This window comes from Oryx dammah, unplaced genomic scaffold (genome assembly GCF_014754425.2).
Source record: "Oryx dammah isolate SB20612 unplaced genomic scaffold, SCBI_Odam_1.1 HiC_scaffold_25, whole genome shotgun sequence".
NCBI lineage: Eukaryota > Metazoa > Chordata > Mammalia > Artiodactyla > Bovidae > Oryx > Oryx dammah.
The window spans coordinates 17,962,834-17,982,031 of NW_024070209.1; the positions used below are offsets into that span (position 1 = coordinate 17,962,834).

General features: G+C 40.3%; 1 pseudogene; it reads left to right on the top strand.

Annotated features, from left to right (window-relative positions):
- The first annotated feature begins 16,654 nt into the window (after positions 1-16,654).
- LOC120851663 lies at positions 16,655-17,591 on the top strand (annotated as a pseudogene).
- Positions 17,592-19,198: the final 1,607 nt, after the last annotated feature.

The window sequence follows — 19,198 nt, forward strand, 5'->3', positions numbered from 1 at the left end:
AAATTGTCAATCCCAAAACTCTTTGAAAAAGAAGTGTAATTAATTACATTGTTATGTTTCAGTCTATTTAAACCAGGAGGGAATTTTTAAAAGAACAACAGGATGATCTTTTTACTGCTCCTGTTCCCTCCTTCCTCTCTCATTGGTCAAGAACAGAGCTCTCAAGCAGTGAGTTTAACACTTTGCTCAAGGGCTTGATTTTTAGTCTCTTGTCTGAGATGGGATTCCTGTTTATCTTTCTGTAAGGGACTGATTTAATTTACCTAAAATGTTTACACAGTTAATGTGTATTTCAATCTCTGTTTGCTTTGATAATTAAATGTTACCCACCTGTAAATGCTTCTATTCAAAGTATTAATTTGAATAGCTCAAATTAATGTGGTACTTTAGGTATCTTGCCTTCAAATACAATTTAAACACAGTATTATGTTAGAAAAATTGAAACCAGTTTTCTGAGTGCTGGTTAATTCTATTTACTTAATAAACTTTGATAGTTTGCATTTAAATTATTCTTGACTTACTGCTATTTTGATAAGGCTTTGTAATACCAAAAGCCAGATTTTAATCTTCTTTTAAATGAGGTTCAGTTTGAGGAAAAATGGACAATTAACTTAACTATCCCATATTCCTCAGAGCAATGCTTCTAGTTTTCAGTAACTGTAGTTGATCCTTATGAGTCTCAAGGATGATATTCAACCTTCAGTAAAACTGCACTATAATCATGATTTTCAAAACTTTATAAGCTACTTTGATTGTATTTCCAAGCTATCACAGGTGACTGGAGTTACTCAATAATCAAATGATCTCTAATCAATATTGTGAATACATTTCACTTCATATTATTCAGACTGCCTCATACACAGCTGCTATTTTGAATGACTTTCCTTCAAGTCAACCCTATTTGCCTCATTTTTCTCCAAATACCTTTTGTTTCCTTTATTGACTGTATATCAATTTCCCTACAAAATTACCATCCACAGCTCTGAATCTTTGAGTTTAACGTTTGCTTCATGTAGCATCTGTTGACATTTGATTTGTGATTTGTGCATTGAGACCTACAAGCCATAATAAATAAGACATTTATATCCTAGATCTCCTCAGATTGGTCAATTGGTTAAAAATGTCCTTAAAAAATACAGAGAATCAAAAACAAATGAGATAGCTTGAGATAATGTCTGTTCTGCCTCAGAAGCAAAAGCTACCATTTAAAAAATTGCCTGTAGCTTGTAAGCATTAAAATTTTTAAAAAGTGCCTGGAATCCAGCTGCATGCTTAACTTGCTTCTATCTCTACACTATTCCAGCTGAATGTTCCACTTGTTCAGTTCAGTTCAGTCTCTCAGTCATGTCCAACTCTTTGCAACCCCATGGACTGCAGCACACCATGCTTGCCTGTCCATCACCAACTCCCAGAGCTTGCTGAAACTTATGTCCATCAAGTCAGTGATGCCATCCAACCATCTCATCCTCCATCGTCCCCTTCTCCTCCCACCTTCAATCTTTCCCAGCATTGGGGTCTTTTCCAGTGAGTCAGTTCTTTGCCTCAGGTGGCCAAAGTATTGGAGTTTCAGCTTCAGCGTCAGTGGTTCCAATGAATATTCAGGACTGATCTCCTTTAGGATGGACTGGTTGGATCTCCTTACATCCAAGAGATGCTCAAGAGTCTTCTCCAACACCACAGTTCATAAGCATCAATTCTTTGGCACTCAGACTTCTTCGCAGTCCAACTCTCACATCCATACATGACCACTGGAAAAACCATAGCGTTGACTAGACGGACCTTTGTTAGCAAAGTAATGTCTCTGCTACTTAATATGCTGTCTAGGTTGGTCATAGATTTTCTTCCAAGGAGCAAGTGTCTTTTAATTTCATGGCTGCAGTCACCAGTTGCAGTGATTTTGGTTTCATTTGTAAATATATATTTTCTAATGGTAGCACCAAGGAAATACTATGTACTATATATGGAAAGGTCTATAGGTCTCAGAAAGGATCACAAAATTGCTTAGAAAATTAAACATTTGAAATAGTTGGTTTCTACTCATCTTAATTCTGGTTTTCAGGGCTGTGAAATTACTTCAGAATAGAGTAAGTGCTAAGTCGTTTTAGTCACATCTGACTCTCTGCAACCCTGTGGACTGTAGCCCACCAGCCTTTGTCCATGGGATTCTCCAGGTAAGAATACTGGAGTGGATTGCCATCCCCTCTTCCAGGGGATCTTCCAACCCAGGTGTGGAACCCACTTAAGTCTCCAGCATTAGCAAGCAGATTCTTTACCACTAGCGCCTCCTGGGAAGCCCTCTGAATAGAGTAGCTGATTCAATTTATACAGTGCAGTTTATACATAAAAGTATCTTCATGACACCTCAAATCACATGTATGAAGAAAGAAACCAAGCACTTTGGTTTCAACAAAGTTCAATCATCAAATGAATTTCAAAGAAAGTTAAGTCAGGAGAGCTAACTCATGACTAGTAGTTCATTTGATTAAAGAAGTCTGAATAAGAAAAGTCAAGGTTATCAATTAAACCTCCAAATTATTTGAGAGAATTTTTCAGAAAATAAACTTGAAGTTTGACTTTTAACTGAATTCTTATCCCAGTCAAGTTACTTGAAAATTATATTCTGACACCTAAAGAAAATAAACATAAGGTTCTGTATTAATCAATATAAACTAACTAAAAAAAAAAAATGAGGCCAAATTTTTATTTCTGGCAAATGAGCACTCACATATCCTGAAAACTAATCATCCTGCTGGAAACAACCACAAATAGTGGATTCAGAAAGAGAATTTGCTTTTACTTTATAAGAACACAAGAGATGTCCTCAGAGGCCAAAACCAAAATGAAAGCAGTAATCTAGAGAGTTAAGCAAACTCTAAAGCTGCTGGCTACTTTGAAGGCACCTGATAATCTCTGGTGACCTTTAGTCTCATTTTTGACAGCTGTGCAGGAGATGGGAGACAGGAAACAAACAAAGCCTGGGGCCTACCCTTAGAGTGGAGAGTGTTAGATTAGAACAGTCCCAAATAATAAACTGTTGCATCTTTAGGGAAAAGCAGAGTAGGATCTAGGTGTTATACATATTCCTGGTCTGTTAGAAGTTATAGTAAAGTGTTTCACATTTTTATTTACTTCTCTGTCCAATTATTTGGCTTAAAACTCAACATTCAGAAAACTAAGATCATGGTATCTGGTCCCATCACTTCATGGCAAATAGATGGGGAAACAATGCAAATAGCGAGAGACTTTATTTTGGGGGGGCTCCAGAATCCCTGCAGATGTTGATTGCAGCCATGAAATTAAAAGATGCTTCCTCCTTGGAAGAAAAGCTATGACCAATTTAGACAGTATATTAAAAAGCAGAGACATTACTTTGCTAACAAAGGTCCGTCTAGTCAAAGCTATGGTTTTTCCAGTAGTCATGTATGGATGTGAGAGTTGGACTATAAAGAAAGTTGAGCACTGAAGAACTGATGTTTTTGAACTGTGGTATTGGAGAAGACTCTTGGGAGTCCCTTGGGCTGCAAGGAGATCCAACCAGTCCATCCTAAAGGAAATCAGTCCTGAATATTCATTGGAAGAACTGATGTTGAAGCTGAAACTCCAATACTCTGGCCACCAGATGCGAAGAACCAACTCATTTGAAAAAACCCTGATGCTGGGAAAGATTGAAGGCGGGAGGAGAAGGGGACGACAGAGGATGAGATGGTTGGATGGTATCACCAACTCAAAGGACATGAGTTTGAGTAAGCTCCAGGAGTTGGTGATGGACAGGGAAGCCTGGCATGCTGCAGTCCATGGGGTCGCAAAGAGTTGGACACAACTGAGCAACTGAACTGAACTGATCCAATAATTTGAGTTTTTTCAGAAATATTTTATTTAGAAAAATTAATGAAAAGGACAAAGTAGCTATGTCTGCTATAATTATATTGTATCATTATTACTTCTTCTAAAGAAAACCTGCCCTTGTTAATGAAATTTCTCTTTTAGGATATATATTTTTTCCTAACACTAATATATATATATTATTAGTATTCTAGTAGTTTAATCTAGTAATTTGCTTTGTAGCAAACAATCTCAAAACTTAGTGGCTCATAGCAACAACATTTATCTTGCTTATAAATCTGCAATTTGGACTGAATTTTTCAGGGATAATTCATTTCTTTTCCACTTGACAGCAGTTGGCATAGCTCAATGGCTAGGTACTAAAATCATCAGAAATCTTATTCACTCAAATATCTAGCAATTGATGTCAACTGTTGTCTGGGACCTTTGCTGAGGTTGACTACCCTAAAACTTATAACCTCTCATGCAGCTTGGACTTCCTGACAACATAGTGGATGGAGTCTATGTGTAAGCATTCTGAGAGACAGACACACAGAGAAGCCATATTCCATTCTATGACATAGCCTTAGAAACCAAGTTGTATCATTTATGCAACACTGTATTCATTGAGGAAATCAAAATACTCTTCCAAGTTCAAAAGGAAGGGAAAGAAATGCACTCCACCCCATAATGGGGGTGTGGAAAAGTTCGAAGAGAGTACACAAGATCAAAAATCCTGCTAAGGCTGTTTTGAAAAAAAATGTAATATGTCATATTCCTCAATCTTATTATAGGATAGTTAATTATATTTGTTCAATTCAGACCCAAAACAAGGGGAAAAAGAAGCCAAGAGAGGGAATGTTTGTTGGGAAATTGTTAGCCAGAACATTTAAGTTCAACCCTTGCTTAACTGGACGTCCCTAGAAGTGGCCCCTTACCTTCCTCTTCTTAGCACTCATACTCTAGACATGTTCCACTCAATATCTAGCTTCAGAGGCAGGTGTTCTTCCTGCTATCTTTGTTTGCTGTCAGGGAGTAGTTATAAATGCTTCATGAGTGCTTTCTGAGAGTCAAAGGGGAGTTCTTACAATGTGATGAAGATGGTAATAGGAAAATTTCACCATTTATATTGCATTAAAACTAGTTTAGAGATTTTTTAAGACTAAGCCAAGGTCACAATAATGAATAAGAAGGGGAACAGAAAAGAAAGATATAAAATATGGGGCAAAGGATTTCCAAAAGGACTGAAACTGTGAAAGCCCAGGTAGATCACGTTTCCCTGTTTGAACAACTTTCTAAACTTTCAATTAGCAAACACACGACATAATGGCTTCCTGCAGTGTTCCTCCATGTCTTGCTAGCCTGGCATTCGGTGAAGCTTTCAGAAGAAACAAGAAAGTGATTTCAGTCCTCTTAGAACATCAGTATTCTTCATTCTACGTGTATTCCATGTTAATTCTTTTTTTAAATGGAAAAGAATTTACCCTTATTAGAATATTTTATGGACAGTGGTAGGAGAAACCATAGTAATTCTTCAAGGGAGAGACCATAGTCATTCTTCCATTGGCCCCTGAAATGGTACCTAAAAGGCAGAGTTACTATAGGGAGCTGTGTGGAATGAAGAGGAGTAAGCTTATTACTGATGACACAGGGAACAAATATAAGAACATATCCTGAATCATCACATAGCAACTTTAGCACTGGAGACTAAAATAACTAAGGCCCTAGACTTTTCTGCTTCTTACAAGTCTGAGATAATAATGTCCTATCTACCTAGTATTTTTCCCTTTACATTTTTCTATTTCTTAGTTGATTATTTGTGTCAGACAAACAGATATTCTTCTCTATCTAAAAGAGCTTTTTAAGAAGAACTGGTTAAAAGTGATTTTAACTCAAAACCCAAATAAAAGGACATTCCAAAGTGACAGTGAGTAGATGGACTAGAGGAGCATGGAAATGAAAAGGATAAGCCTCAGGTTCCCCTGCTCCACTGGATACAGTTTCCCCAGCAACTCACGCCTCAATCCATGACTCTTGCTCAGCTCTGGTTCTTTTAAACTTCAGTCTCACTTATGGAAACTCCTCTTTATATCCTTTCTTCCCTTCTCTTTAACACAACCATCATAATTAGACTAGTGTTACTGTCACCAAAGATTTTTTCCAATAAAGAGCTAAAGCAATTTTCCACTGAAGTGTTTCCATCATTGCATCACAGAATGCACCTAATGAAATCAAGCAGATCAGCTGCAAGCATAAAAAAAAAAAAAAACACTGCGCATAAAAAATTCCAGCAAATATTGATGCTAAATCAGATCCCATCGGAACATATGTGTGTAAGCTTTTTAAAGCACTCAGGGAGCAGGGAAGCCCTAAAACAGAAGTGTGAATTAGGTGGAGTTTTTTTTTTTTTTTAATTAATTGATCACAACCCCTCATGGTGGCCTCACTCCCTATCAAGCATTCAAAGCTGTCACGTCATGCTTGGTTGCCTTGAACAGTCCACAGTGAAACTTAAGACAACATTCTCCCTCTCATGCACCAAAGGACCACCTCTAAATCCTGGTCTCTGGAGCCCTACACCTAACTTTAACAGCTTAATACATTATTTCTTGCTGGGATGTTTGAACGTGTCTATGGTTAAATGATTTCTCACCCACCCTTAAAATAAGGATTTCTAGAACTGATACTTTTATTCATTTAAGCAGACTGGAGTTTGGAACAATTAGAACGCCATGAAGCACAGTTCAAATCACACTGGGCTAAAAACAGTCCGATCTCTAATTATAAGTGAAATCCTATTCATACCACACTATATCACAGAAAAGTAAATAAACTAGTCTTTCCAAGCACCTTGTCCCTGTTACTACTGACTCTGTACTATTGTAAATCAGGTAAAGTGTTGCTTTTTGACATATTTACATCTATATTGCAATGACTTTGGCTACTCTGCCAGTATAAAAATTTCCATTATTCTTGTATTCAGCTTGACCTGGCATTACTGCCTAGGCTAATAACCAGTCTCTCTGTGCCTATCACTCCCCATTACACTCCACTCAACACAGCAGCCAGAGTTGTCCAACTGAAAATGTGGTCATGTCAACTTCTCTGCTCAAAGCACTACAGTGGCTCCCATTTCAATCAGAGTCAAAACAAAGCTTACAAAGCTATAAAATCTAGTCTCTCCCACTCCCCACTACACCCCACCATTTGCTTTCAGGTCTTATCCTCTTTCTCACTTCCCTCCAGATAACCTAGCTTCTTACTGTTTCTGGAACTATCCAGACACACTCATCTCCAGGCTTTCACACTTGTTCTCTCTTCCTGACACTCCTTTTCCCCAGATATCCACATGGCTCACTTTTCCTTCATGGACATTTTGCTTAAATGTCATCTTCTCAGAAAAATAGCCAATCATCCTACTTAAGTATGCAGCTATCTAAGCCCTCATTTTGCTCTAGTTTTTTCCATCATGCTTATTTTGTTCTATCATGCAATAGATTTGGTTTATTTAGTATGTCTATTTCTGATTTTTTTCTACTTGAAAGTAAATTTCAGGGAAGCAGAAAAATGTTTGTCAATTTTCTCCTCCAGTACCTCTAGTGCCTATAAAACAGCATAACAAATAGTTGGTATACAACAGATTTATATATATTTAAGGAATAAACAAAAGGTTTTGGTATATTCTTTTCTCATTTCCTATCTTCCAGTTCCCTAAGAAAGGAAGTAAGCCTTATTTATGTTGCAAAATTAATGTCAGTTATACATGTGTACTTGAGTCAGTTCTATGGCTGAAAGCAAGTCTTGCTCCATCATGTGGTAAGAGATTTGAAGGTACACTCTCCCCTGTAGCCTGTGCTCACCCGATGCATTAGGAATATATTTTATATCCTGGACCTAACTTATGTGATTGCACCATTTCTGGGCACAGTGTCTTCTTTCTAAATGCCAGTGCAATTTATGAGTCCAGCAAAGCTCAATGGATTTGGGTCACAAGAAGTTACTCGAAAATAAGGATGCCTGGGTGGTTTAGCCCTTTAACATCTTGTTCAAATATCTGCTTCATTATATACTGACATTATGGAACTGTGACAATGCAGCCACAGGTGTGCAAGCAAATATGAATGTGGAGATATATATATATAAAGGTTCTCTCAGTCCTTTTGGGTATCATAGTCCTGTGGTATAATCTTTCAGTCACATTGTTCATTAGTTGCTGGTTGGGCTTTAACTCACAAAATCAAAGAATTTTACATGGACTTGCATGAAGTGGTATTTAGGATTGTGAGTAAGGCAGGAGACCCAGAATTGGCCATTGAAATTCAGGGATTTCAAGGCAAGTCCCACCATGCATTTCTGCCTAATTACAGAAGGCTGTTTTTTATTTTGCTGAGTACAAAGACCACCCTCACAGGGATCAGTTTTGGTAGTACAGAGTTTTCAAAAGCACTCCATCTGGAAATATACATTGGCATTGCCCACACATAGCAGAGCTCCAATGTGTTCTCCAGGCCATTCACACCTCACTCTACTACTTTTTCACAGGAATAGATTAAAAGACCACAAGTCTATACCTGTGCCGACACATTTAAAAGGAAATCAAAGGGAAACTGAAAGCAGACACTGAATATATCAGATTCCTTTAGGCATGATGCCCAACTTCACCAGAACCACTCATTGAATTCCTTGAGACTTGCACTGGGGATCCCTTCCAGCTCAAAAATTCTATGCTTCACTGATTCTTTCAGACCTTCAGGATATTGATATAAACTAATCTGCGTGGCTAAATTAGGTTGACGTTCCTGATACTTAGACAGTGAAAATTTCACGGTACAAGAAACATAGGAATATGAGGGCTAACCTGGTGGGAAAGTGCTTATTCTGTCAGGATTTTGTTAAAAACAAAACAAAAAACCAGCAGCAACTTCATTCAGGTCCCAGCAGCACAAATTTCCCCTGAAGCTGCCAAGGCCTGCACCATCCAAAGGGCGTGATCACAGGAACAGAATAAAAGATCCAAGGAAGAAAGGAGGAGCATAAAAGATGGAGGAACGTGCCAAGCAAGAGAAAACAAAGGGTGATGTTCTGCCACTGCATGGGTAGCAGTATAATCTACTTCAATTGCTTTATCTCCCTGGTGGCTAAGATGGTAAAGAATCCACCTGCAATGTGGGAAGCCTGGTTTCGATCCCTGGGTTAGGAAGATCTGGAGGAGGTCATGGCAACCCACTCCAGTATTCTTGACTGGAAAATTCCCATGGACAAAGAAACCTGGCGGGCTACAACCCATGGGGTTGTAAAAAGTTGGACACAACTGAGTGACTAAGCACGGATAAGTTAAAAGTCAGTGTGGTCCAGTGGAGGAAGTATTACAAGTCAGAAAACCTATAAGATGTAAACAATTAGTTCATGCAAGTATCTTAATTTCTCTGACCTTTATTCTCCTTAACTGTGAAATCAAAGCATCTGGTTCTGAAGAGTTAAATGGTGTTTGCACGTCAGAAGTACCTGGGCTTGAACTATGCCAGTTATGTCTAATGTGTGTATGATTTGGGGCAAATTTTTTTCCCTCTAAGTCTCAGTTTCTTCATCTGCCAGTAGGGAATAAATAACACCTAGCTCAAAGTGGAGTTGTTTGGCTGGAATAAAAAGAATATATAAAGGTATTAGTCACTTATTATTAATTTTTTTAAGACAAATCTTAAAAAAATTTGGGGAGGGGTCAGAAAGAAACTAAAACTACATTAAGATATAAGAAAACTCTGAAATTCTATTTTTCTTTTACTTTACTGTTGCATGGGATGCTGTTCAGTTCAGTTCAGTTCAGTTGCTCAGTCGTGTCCAATTCTTTGTGACCCCATGAATCACAGCACACCAGGCCTCCCTGTCCATCACCAACTCCCAGAGTTCACTCAGACTCACGTCCATCGAGTCAGTGATGCCATCCAGCCATCTCATCCTCTGTCATCCCGTTCTCCTCCTGCCCCCAATCCCTCCCAGCATCAGAGTCTTTTCCAGTGAGTCAACTCTTCGCATGAGGTGGCCAAAGTACTGGAGTTTCAGCTTTAGCATCATTCCTTCCAAAGAAATCCCAGGGCTGATCTCCTTCAGAATGGACCGGTTGGATCTCCTTGCAGTCCAAGGGACTCTCAAGAGTCTTCTCCAACACCACAGTTCGAAAGCATCTATTCTTCGGCGCTATTAAACCATGCTAAATTGTACATATGTAGCAGATGATTTTACATGTATGAGAAATCTTCCTTTTTTTTGAAGTAAGAGAAATCATTTTAATATATACATTTTCGCTTCAGTCAATTCAACAATGATTTCTAATAGGCATGCATACCCACTTAGTTTGCTTCAAATTTATTTATTTCTCAACATGAAGCAACCTTCCTTATGAGATAGTTGAGTTGAACTATTCATTCTTAAAGAGTAAAAATGTATCTTGTTCTCAAAGAGTTTTATCAACTTTAACATTTTCAAAGAGCCCTATGAGGCTGCTTAATATGGTAGTTTTCCCCTGAAATTTCCTATTTGGAGGATGGCAAAACAGTCTAGGATCTTCCCCAGTCTACTGGTTGCTTGTTTTCATATCACAGCTTGGCTGGCTAAGAGGTAGAAACTGAATAATATGTAGAGAGTATTCAAGACCAGCTGAGTGAGACAGCTTCAGTTTTAGAAAGGAAACCAAATCATGAAAACCCTCCTGATAGTATGATTTGTTCCAGGGTTCTTTTAAGAAGGGACGTGATCCTCAGGCACAGGACTCGTTATGGCCTGCTGGAGTTTTCTGCTCCAGCCAGTGCTCTCTAGCCAGGTGACTTATTGCACTTGCTGCAGAATTGAAAGCATGAAGTCTCTGTCTACTTTCATAATTAGAGGTGGTGTTAGTCTTCTCATTTCCGGCCAAATGGATCAGACCACACTTTCAACCCTGGTGGCTGCACGTCTTCTTGAACAATACCAACTCGATTTATGGCTTGTTCCTTCCTTTTCTAGTGCTCCCACCTTGCTGCAGTATGACCCAGGCTGGACGTGTGTGCGATGGGAGGGAGTGTGAGCCAGTGGCTGAGGGCACCAAGGGGCCACTGGAAGCACGGGCTCCTCCCAATGCTGGGAACACCTCTGTTTCTCACCAGGGTGTGTGATGGAATCCGGGTAGCTTTGTAAGGCCCGGAGTAGATGGGGTAGAAGGCGACGCCGATCAGGAAGATGAAGCCGCCGAAAATGAGAGCAGTGCGCAGGTTCCGGGACATGGCTCCAGCCGGGGCTACCCGGATTCTCCAAAACCCAGCTCCCGCCGGCTGGGCCGTGACCAGGCTTCAGAAACCTTCCTAAATGTGGTGTGGCATGTTGGAAGTTCTCATTAGCAAGAAATTATGAGCCAAGGCCAACTTTGAAAATGGATAGGGAAAAGCAGGCAGAAATGAAAGTCTGGTTCAATCTAGAGAGGAGCCAAGAGTATAGCTTACCAAATCCAAGGGGTGTGGTGCTCTTGATTACAATCTGAGCCAGTCTTTAGGTCCAAGAGACCTGCCCTGCGGATGCAGGACAGGGCACAACTACAGCAGGCAGAAGTTTTTAGTACAAGTAGAAACCTACGCCAGAGCTAGGAATACAGGTGGGTTTTAAAAGAGGTGTCCAAAGCCAGGTCCAAGAGCCACGCCAGGAATTTAGGACCTCTAGGTGAAAGTCTGGGCCAGACCCAGAGGGTGAGTGGATTGGGAACCAGCAGCTGGAGTCCCAAGAAGAAGTTAAGCCAGAAAACTGGGCTATGTATGTGGAGAAAAAATATTTACTAGAGCTCACTTATCACAAAAGAAAGGAGCTGCAAAATTCCATCAGCCCAGCCTCTTGCTGGTTGAAGGGTTAGATAGTTCTGCACCTGCTGATGAGGGAGTTTTAGGGCCCATAGCTGTGGAAAATGCCATGGGCCCTAATTGGTAACATCAGCAGATGGATCTGAGCACGTATTTTGCCACCAGTTATAACATCCCCAATATTCAGCAACTGAAAATATGACCTACATCCCAGAAAGCAATCTAACTACCTATAGTAGATGCACTATGTCTGGAACCAGTGAATTTACCTCCACAAAGACCCAACTGAGACGTGAAAACAGAAGAGGGCCGTGCAGGAGGAGGTGAGTAGAAGATAGCCTCTCAAGACATTTGCTTGTGCAAATGTGCACCAGCTATCTCACACTACCTCCACTCACATGTCTCCCTGTGTAAGTTTTTCACAAATTTCAGGTAAAGAGGACATTTAAATTCTGATTCAACCCTCAGGCAGTATTTGGTCTTTTAGACTAAAATGGAAAAGTAAATGGAGATAGAGATATATCCTCTGCCAACCAAAAAGCAACAAGCAATATGGTTTCCAACCAGGCAGAGGCAGCACTTAAGCCATCATATTAAGAATTCCCCACATAAGAGAAGACAGTATCTCAGCAGATATGAGTCCTTATTATTATCAACAATAGTCCCCTGGCAGAGGGTGTGAATGATTTGCTTCTAAATGAGATCAAATATTTCACAAGCACAGTTGGAAGAATCTAGCTGTTTATGAACAATTAAATGTTTGGCTAAAAAAAAAAATTTAGAAACTTTATTTAGGACTGAAACCAGCTATGGTAGTTTGAAACAAACATAGCATGTTTCATTATGGGGCTCAGGAAGCCACATAAAATATTTCCCACCAAATTTGTCAACAGGTAATTGTCATGAAATTCAGTCAGCAATTTCAGCATAATTTGAAAAGAAAGAGCAGAAGTCCCTTTAGCAATTAAAGACACATCTCAAAAGATAAATAAAATGGAGTCAACTCTAAAGGTAATCCATCTTGCGTGATGTTGAGAGCAGAAAAAGTAAATAGTGGAGGAAACAACCCACTCTAGCTCTTTACAAAGGAGTTTGGTTCAGTGAGGGTGAAGAGTAGGGGAATGTGTGGAAAGGATAACAAAGTTATAACAATTGATTAGCAAGCAGAATAAAAAGCAGAATAAGTGACTGGACACTAAATAGGGAAGAGTTAAGGGAAATCAATAGATCTACACACAGATGACAAAATACTTATGAAATGGATAATTGCTGCTCCAGAGATGAACCAGGTGAACTTATTTTTATAAGGTTTAGACATAATCAGACTACCTATAGGCATCAAAACAGAAGTTCATGCACTACCCATTGAAGATCTTGCTCCAAGATCCTCAAAGGGGTACAGTCACAGTCCCCTGATGCCCCCAAACATTCATTTCTTAAGAGTATATGGATATAAAACAGAGATTTGAACCACAGAGTTGGGGTTTAAACTTGTGTAAATTCCCAGTTATGTGATCTTGGGGAAAGCCCTTCATCCTGCTAAACTTCAGTGCAGGCAGATGTTTTCAGAAGGAAACAAGATTTCCTTCATAAGAATGTTCTCAACATTAAGTGAGATGGAGTCAGAGCCTATGAAATACTCATATGGATTGTTAAAGTTCTTGAGAATATGTTATATACAAGTGAAAATGCTAAGCATTTGATGTATTTTTACAATCAACAAAGTTGTTCTGAGATTGAAGTATGTTGTGTGATTTCACATGAAGAAAATGAAGCTCTGTTCTCTTTCCAAATAATAACATCCAAATCCGACAAAGACATACACACACACATACACAAAGGACTTCAAAACCACTAAGAATTAAAGGAACTTAATGTCCTGAGAAGCTCTTAATCCTGGAGCAATTCCCAATTCATCATTGCTTTTGATTTTCTTGAATACTTATTTATGCTTTTCCCTAGAAATCTGACCTTATTTTATCTTTCACTGATACCACCAATTCTACTAATCACTCACTTCAGTCTGTGTATGAAATATAAACAACGTACTATTTCTTTGCTCCCTGTGGAACAATTTCAGTTTTTTTAAAAAAAATCTAGATAGAACAGAAAAACAGACAAGAAAGCAACAAATAAATGCTAGACCCTCAATGCAGAAGCAGAACAATCAAAGTATAAATCTATCAGTGATTACTAATACCCTGTGAAATAATCTCATTTTCAGAGATTATATTATTTTCAGAGCTGTCAGATTTCCTTACAGCTGTTAAGAAGGAATCTCCAATTTTTAAGACATTCATCTTTCAGATTCTTCCTTGTGGGGACAAACATTGCAATATCTGTGGAAATAGAAAACAGTCGGGTATGCTGACAGTGTCCTGGAGGAAAACCAGCTGGCTGCCCTGACAGGCACTATGCAAGTGATAGTAAAATGGGAGAATCAACATGGTTCATGACTTGGCCATGACCCAACCAGAGTTATTCCCATCGCACTTTATTTCTATCCTGTTTGCTCTGCCTGAAGGATATTCTCTAGCCAGTTATTAAAACTGAGCCACCATACAATGAAGTGAAACATCTTCATTTATTATTCCCAGGAGACCAGCATTACCCAGTCTCGTCAGAGTTACGTGACCTCCATGCCACTTTGAGGTCCTCAGATGGAGTAAGATGACCAAACAGAGTGGTTTAGATTCTATATCCACTCAGATACACAAGACTTTGTTTTTGCTTTTAGTTGTATGTTGGGGGGGGTGGAGTTTAGAATGTAGTCCATGAGTACATGGGCCTCAGGCCCTCCTAGATCAACAATAAAAAACAAAACAAAAACTCTTAGTGAGGCATGTGGGCCAACACCACCAATAATACCTGGGGAGGTTTCTAGAACTACAGTACCTTAAGCCCAGCTCAGGCCTACTGAATTTGTATCTCAGGAATCATATTTTAGGAGGTATTATGTGTATCAAAGTTGAGAATTTATATGCTAGAGACTCAGTCTTTAAGTCAATTGAGAATCATGCTACCAAGTCCAATTAAGTCACAAGGGAAGAATGATCTGGGAAATAGTGTCAAGAGTGTCTAGCACTATGGGACTCAACTAGTAGTTGGTAGGAAGCTGCCAAAGGAAGGAATCCCCTTGATCTGATTCAGCTGAAGCACTGTGGCTTTTTAGTTACTCTTGCAGCCTTGAGTGGGGGCCCCTCCATGATACCTTAGCTAGAAGGCACCATCATGACCAGATCTAGGTGCTTTTTTAAAAACCTGCTGCTTTCCCTGAAGATGTAGTGACATGGTACTCCTACTGCCAAAGAAGGTCCACACTCCTCTTCCATGGAAAGAGCCATGTTCCTGATGACCAGCTCCAGGATAAATCTCTTTATTCTAGCTCCCTTCTTGGAGGATTTGTATACTACCAGAATTTCCTATGGAGGGGACTAGTTTGACAGGAGTTGGGGAGGAATATTCAGAAGTGACTATACTTGGTTTGTAGTCTGCACAGCTGATTAATCAGAGTTCTGGGGCTGAGAATCAAATATATGGCCAATCAGTCTGGAATTTAGGACAAGAAATTCACTGAAAATAGAAGTGAGGGATTCTGTAATAGATTCTCTGGTTTCACTGCATCAGTTAAAACTTTTCTTTGTTACAGGAAAACTGACCCTGGCAACCTACATTTGCTAAGATTCTTTATCCAGTGACTTCTGGTTAAAGTTGACCAGTGAGAGGCTCTGGAAGGGGATTAGACAGGACACAGGAGAGTAGAAGCTATAGACTTTCTCTCACGGCTCTAGCATCTCTTTGTGGCTCAAGCTCATTGAAGAAGCCCTTCTCAACATGTTTCCATCTCATTCAAGTGACTCCTCCTACATCCACTTGCTTGGTAAAACCTCTGTCATCAGGATCCCAACTGTTTCCAGGTAGCCCAGACCTTGGGTTCTGGTAAAACCACCTCTTCCCTTTGTCCCTGAAGCACTGGAGCTGGGGGTATCATCCTATTATTGCCTCTTTGGTTCTTCCCAAACATTTTAAATGTGTTCCTCATATTAAATTTCTTCTACTGAACAATTTAAAATAGGTTCTGTTTGACTTGCTTCACCCTGACTGATACTTTGACCTTATATTCTATAAGCTTAAGCATCAAGGGCCTCTCTTTGGGAAATTAGACCCAGCAGGAAATGTCATTGAAATTACACTTCAGGCATGGTATGAAGAATATAGAATTTTGTTGCAAGAAAGAACATTAGGCGTCATCTAAGTCTGTCATTTCTCAGTGAGGAGCTGTTCCCCAGGAAGTGCCATGCCCAGTCTCACACAGTTCTTAAATGGCAGCGCCAGGACTAGCTGTGTCCATGTCCAGAGTATTTCCATTATTCCATATATCTTCTGTGATATGTTTGCCTGTTTGATACCAGACTCTGTATACAAATATATATTTAGTATACTGAACAAAATTATATTAGAGAAATTAATGGGCAATTTTATGGCTCTATCCTTTCTTTATATACACTTTTTTTTTTTTACCAAATTTATGAAAGCCAATGAAGGAGAGACAAGAGATGCAAGTTTGATCCCTGAGTTGGGAAGATCCCCTGGAGTAGAAATGGCAACCTGATCCAATATTCTTGCCTGGAAAATTCCATGGACAGATGAGCCCAGTGGGCTACAGTCCATGGAGTTGCAAAGAGTCAGACATGACTGAACACACAAACACACACAAGTTCTCTAAGAACTAGCTATCACTATTATTATTAGTCCAGATCGGCTTTTTTTTTTTTTTTTTTTTTTTTTAGTTCTGTCTGATACTGATGACTCCACCTACTCTATGTCAGTTAATGATACAGAAATGTCTACTAAATAAAGTTTATTTCCCTAGGATAGTTGTTCTTAAACATCAGCAATACATCAGAATCACCGAGAGAGTTTCTTAAAACCCACTTTTTGGCCCCATCTCAGAAAGCTCTGGGCTTCCCCAGTGGCTCAATGGTAAAGAATCTGCCTGCACTCTCGAGCTCATGGCGGGGCTGTCACTTGTGCCGCTGGATAATGCGGCTTCCCGGCAGCCAATTTTGGCGTCTCTTGTCTCACGGATTCCGGGTTTGGGGCCCAGGGAAGGGGACCGCGAGGGTCTTACTGGGGCGGCTCTGCACGAGGCCAGAGAAGGCCTGGCAGGCCTCGGGGCGCTCTGGCTGCTGCCTGGGGAGCCGCCCCCTCGGCACTGCGCTGCCGCCCCTGCCCACGTCTTCAGGACCCCAGAGCCAGAGCGGAAGGGCAGCAGAGACCCTGCGCTCCCCTTGAAGCCTGGGCCTGTTTCCTGGAAGTCTTTAGCCATCACATTTGCCATTGGGGGAGCTTTATTGGCTGGAATGAAGTACTTCAAGAAAGAAAAGACAGAGAAACTGGAGAAGGAACGGCAGCCAAGCGTTAGAAAGCCTTTACTTGGGGGCCCATTTTCCCTCACCACTCATACTGGCGAGCCCAAAACTGATAAGGACTACCTGGGTCAATGGGTGTGGATTTATTTTGGTTTTACGCATTGTCCTGATGAACTAGTAGAACTAGCTCTGTCCAGAAGAACTAGAAAAAATGATTCAAGTTGTGGATGTATTCCAACTCTGCCAAATTTAACTCCACTTTTCATCACTTTTGACCCAGAAAGGGACACAAAAGAAGCCATCGCCTGTTATGTAAAAGAATTTTCTCCCTAACTGATTAGCTTGACTGACACAAAAGAAGATTGACAAAGTGTCCAGAGCATTCAGAGTGTATTACAGCCCTGGCCCCAAGAACGAAGATGAGGATCGCTGTATGATACTCACTGTGGATCATACAATCATAATGTACTTGATTGGACCAGATGGTGAATTTCTAGATTATTTTGGCCGGAACAAGAATGCAGAAATAGCTGGTTCAATTGCTGCACACATGAGGACACGCAGGAAAAAGAGCTGATAACTAACACAGCATGGCCATGCTCTATTCTCCTGCCAAAGAGGAAGGACTTTATCTCCTGTAGGACCCAATACATACATGTACATACATGCAGCCTGCAGAAAGGCCTTCACACCAGGAGAAAATTTAAATTTTGGACAGGGCACGTTATGCTTGGGTTCATCAAGGATACATCTTGGAACTGTAAAGATTACAACCACAAGTCTCCCAAATTGTGGCCTTGAGATCAGAGGACCAAGATGTCTTGAAGCCAGTGGAATGGACCTCAGGGAAGGATACTGCCAGAAAAGACGCATCCCAGGGATCTCCCCATTTGAGTATGGCCCTCTGGTCACGTGGCTGCCTCTCTAAAGTCTTGAGGCCTTGCTCAGACAGGTTGTACTGAATTTCCAGGAGGAGCGTCACTTGCTTTCCTCTTTGAGGTGGCTGATGCAATAAAATCAGGCCTCCTTATAAATGAGAATCAATGTCGTTGTTTGCAGTGTGATTCCCCTGTCAGCTGGTGCTGATTTGACTCACAGAGAGGAAATCTGTTGTTTGGAACAAACTATTAAATCAGGTTCCCTAGAAATCTTTCTTGTGATTTTTAGCAGTATGATGTGTGAGGCTTCCAGGGTCTTACCGGAGGGTGTGAGGATATGGACCATGAATGTGTACAGAGTACCTGCCTGCCTATACTAGACTGCACTTGTCTGAAATAAAGGTATGCTCAGCTGAAGAAAAAAAAAAAAAAGAATCTGTCTGCAATGCAGGAGATGCAGGAAACACTGATTGGATCCCCGAGTTGCAAACATCACCTGGGGGAGGAAATGGCAACCCACTCTAGTATTCTTGCCTGGAAAATCCCATGGACAGAGGAGCCCAGTGGACTACAGTCCTATATGGTCACAAAGAGTCCAACACAACTGAGCATGCACACACACCAGACATGCAGACAGCTTCTGATTCAGCAAACCTGAGAGGGAGACTTGAGTATTTGCAGTTATAACAAGTTCCCAGGTGATGGTATGCTGCTGGCCTAGAGACTATACTTTGAGATCCAGCACCCCTGTCACATGAAACAATGTTTATTCCTTATGGCCTGCAAATCACAATAGAGAATAATAGTGATAGTAGCAGTGATCCTATTAAAATGGCAACTTATGGAATTTTAGTTATGCAAGGTGAATGTCCTAAAAATAAAATGTACATCATGGTGCCTATAGGTAATAATATTATATTGTATCATATTAGGTTCTCCAGAGAGAGAAAGAAGGGTCAAGATTTTATCATGGAGGCAGAGAAGTCTGATAATCTAATATCTCCAAGTTGGAGATATAGGGAATCGGGTGGTGAATTCGGTCTGTATCCAAAAGCCTGAAAACCAGGAAAGTGGACAGAGAAAGTCCCAGTCTGACTTTGAAGGCCTGAGGAACAGAAGTACTTATAGTCAAGGGCAGGAGAAGATAGATGTCCTAACTCAAGCAGAGAGAGCAGATTTACCCTTCCTCCATCTTCTTGTTCTACTCAGGCCCTAAATGGATTAGATGATGCCCACCTGCACTGCCAATCTTCTTTACTCATTCTACAGGTTCAAATGCTAATCTCTTTCAGAAACATACAGACAC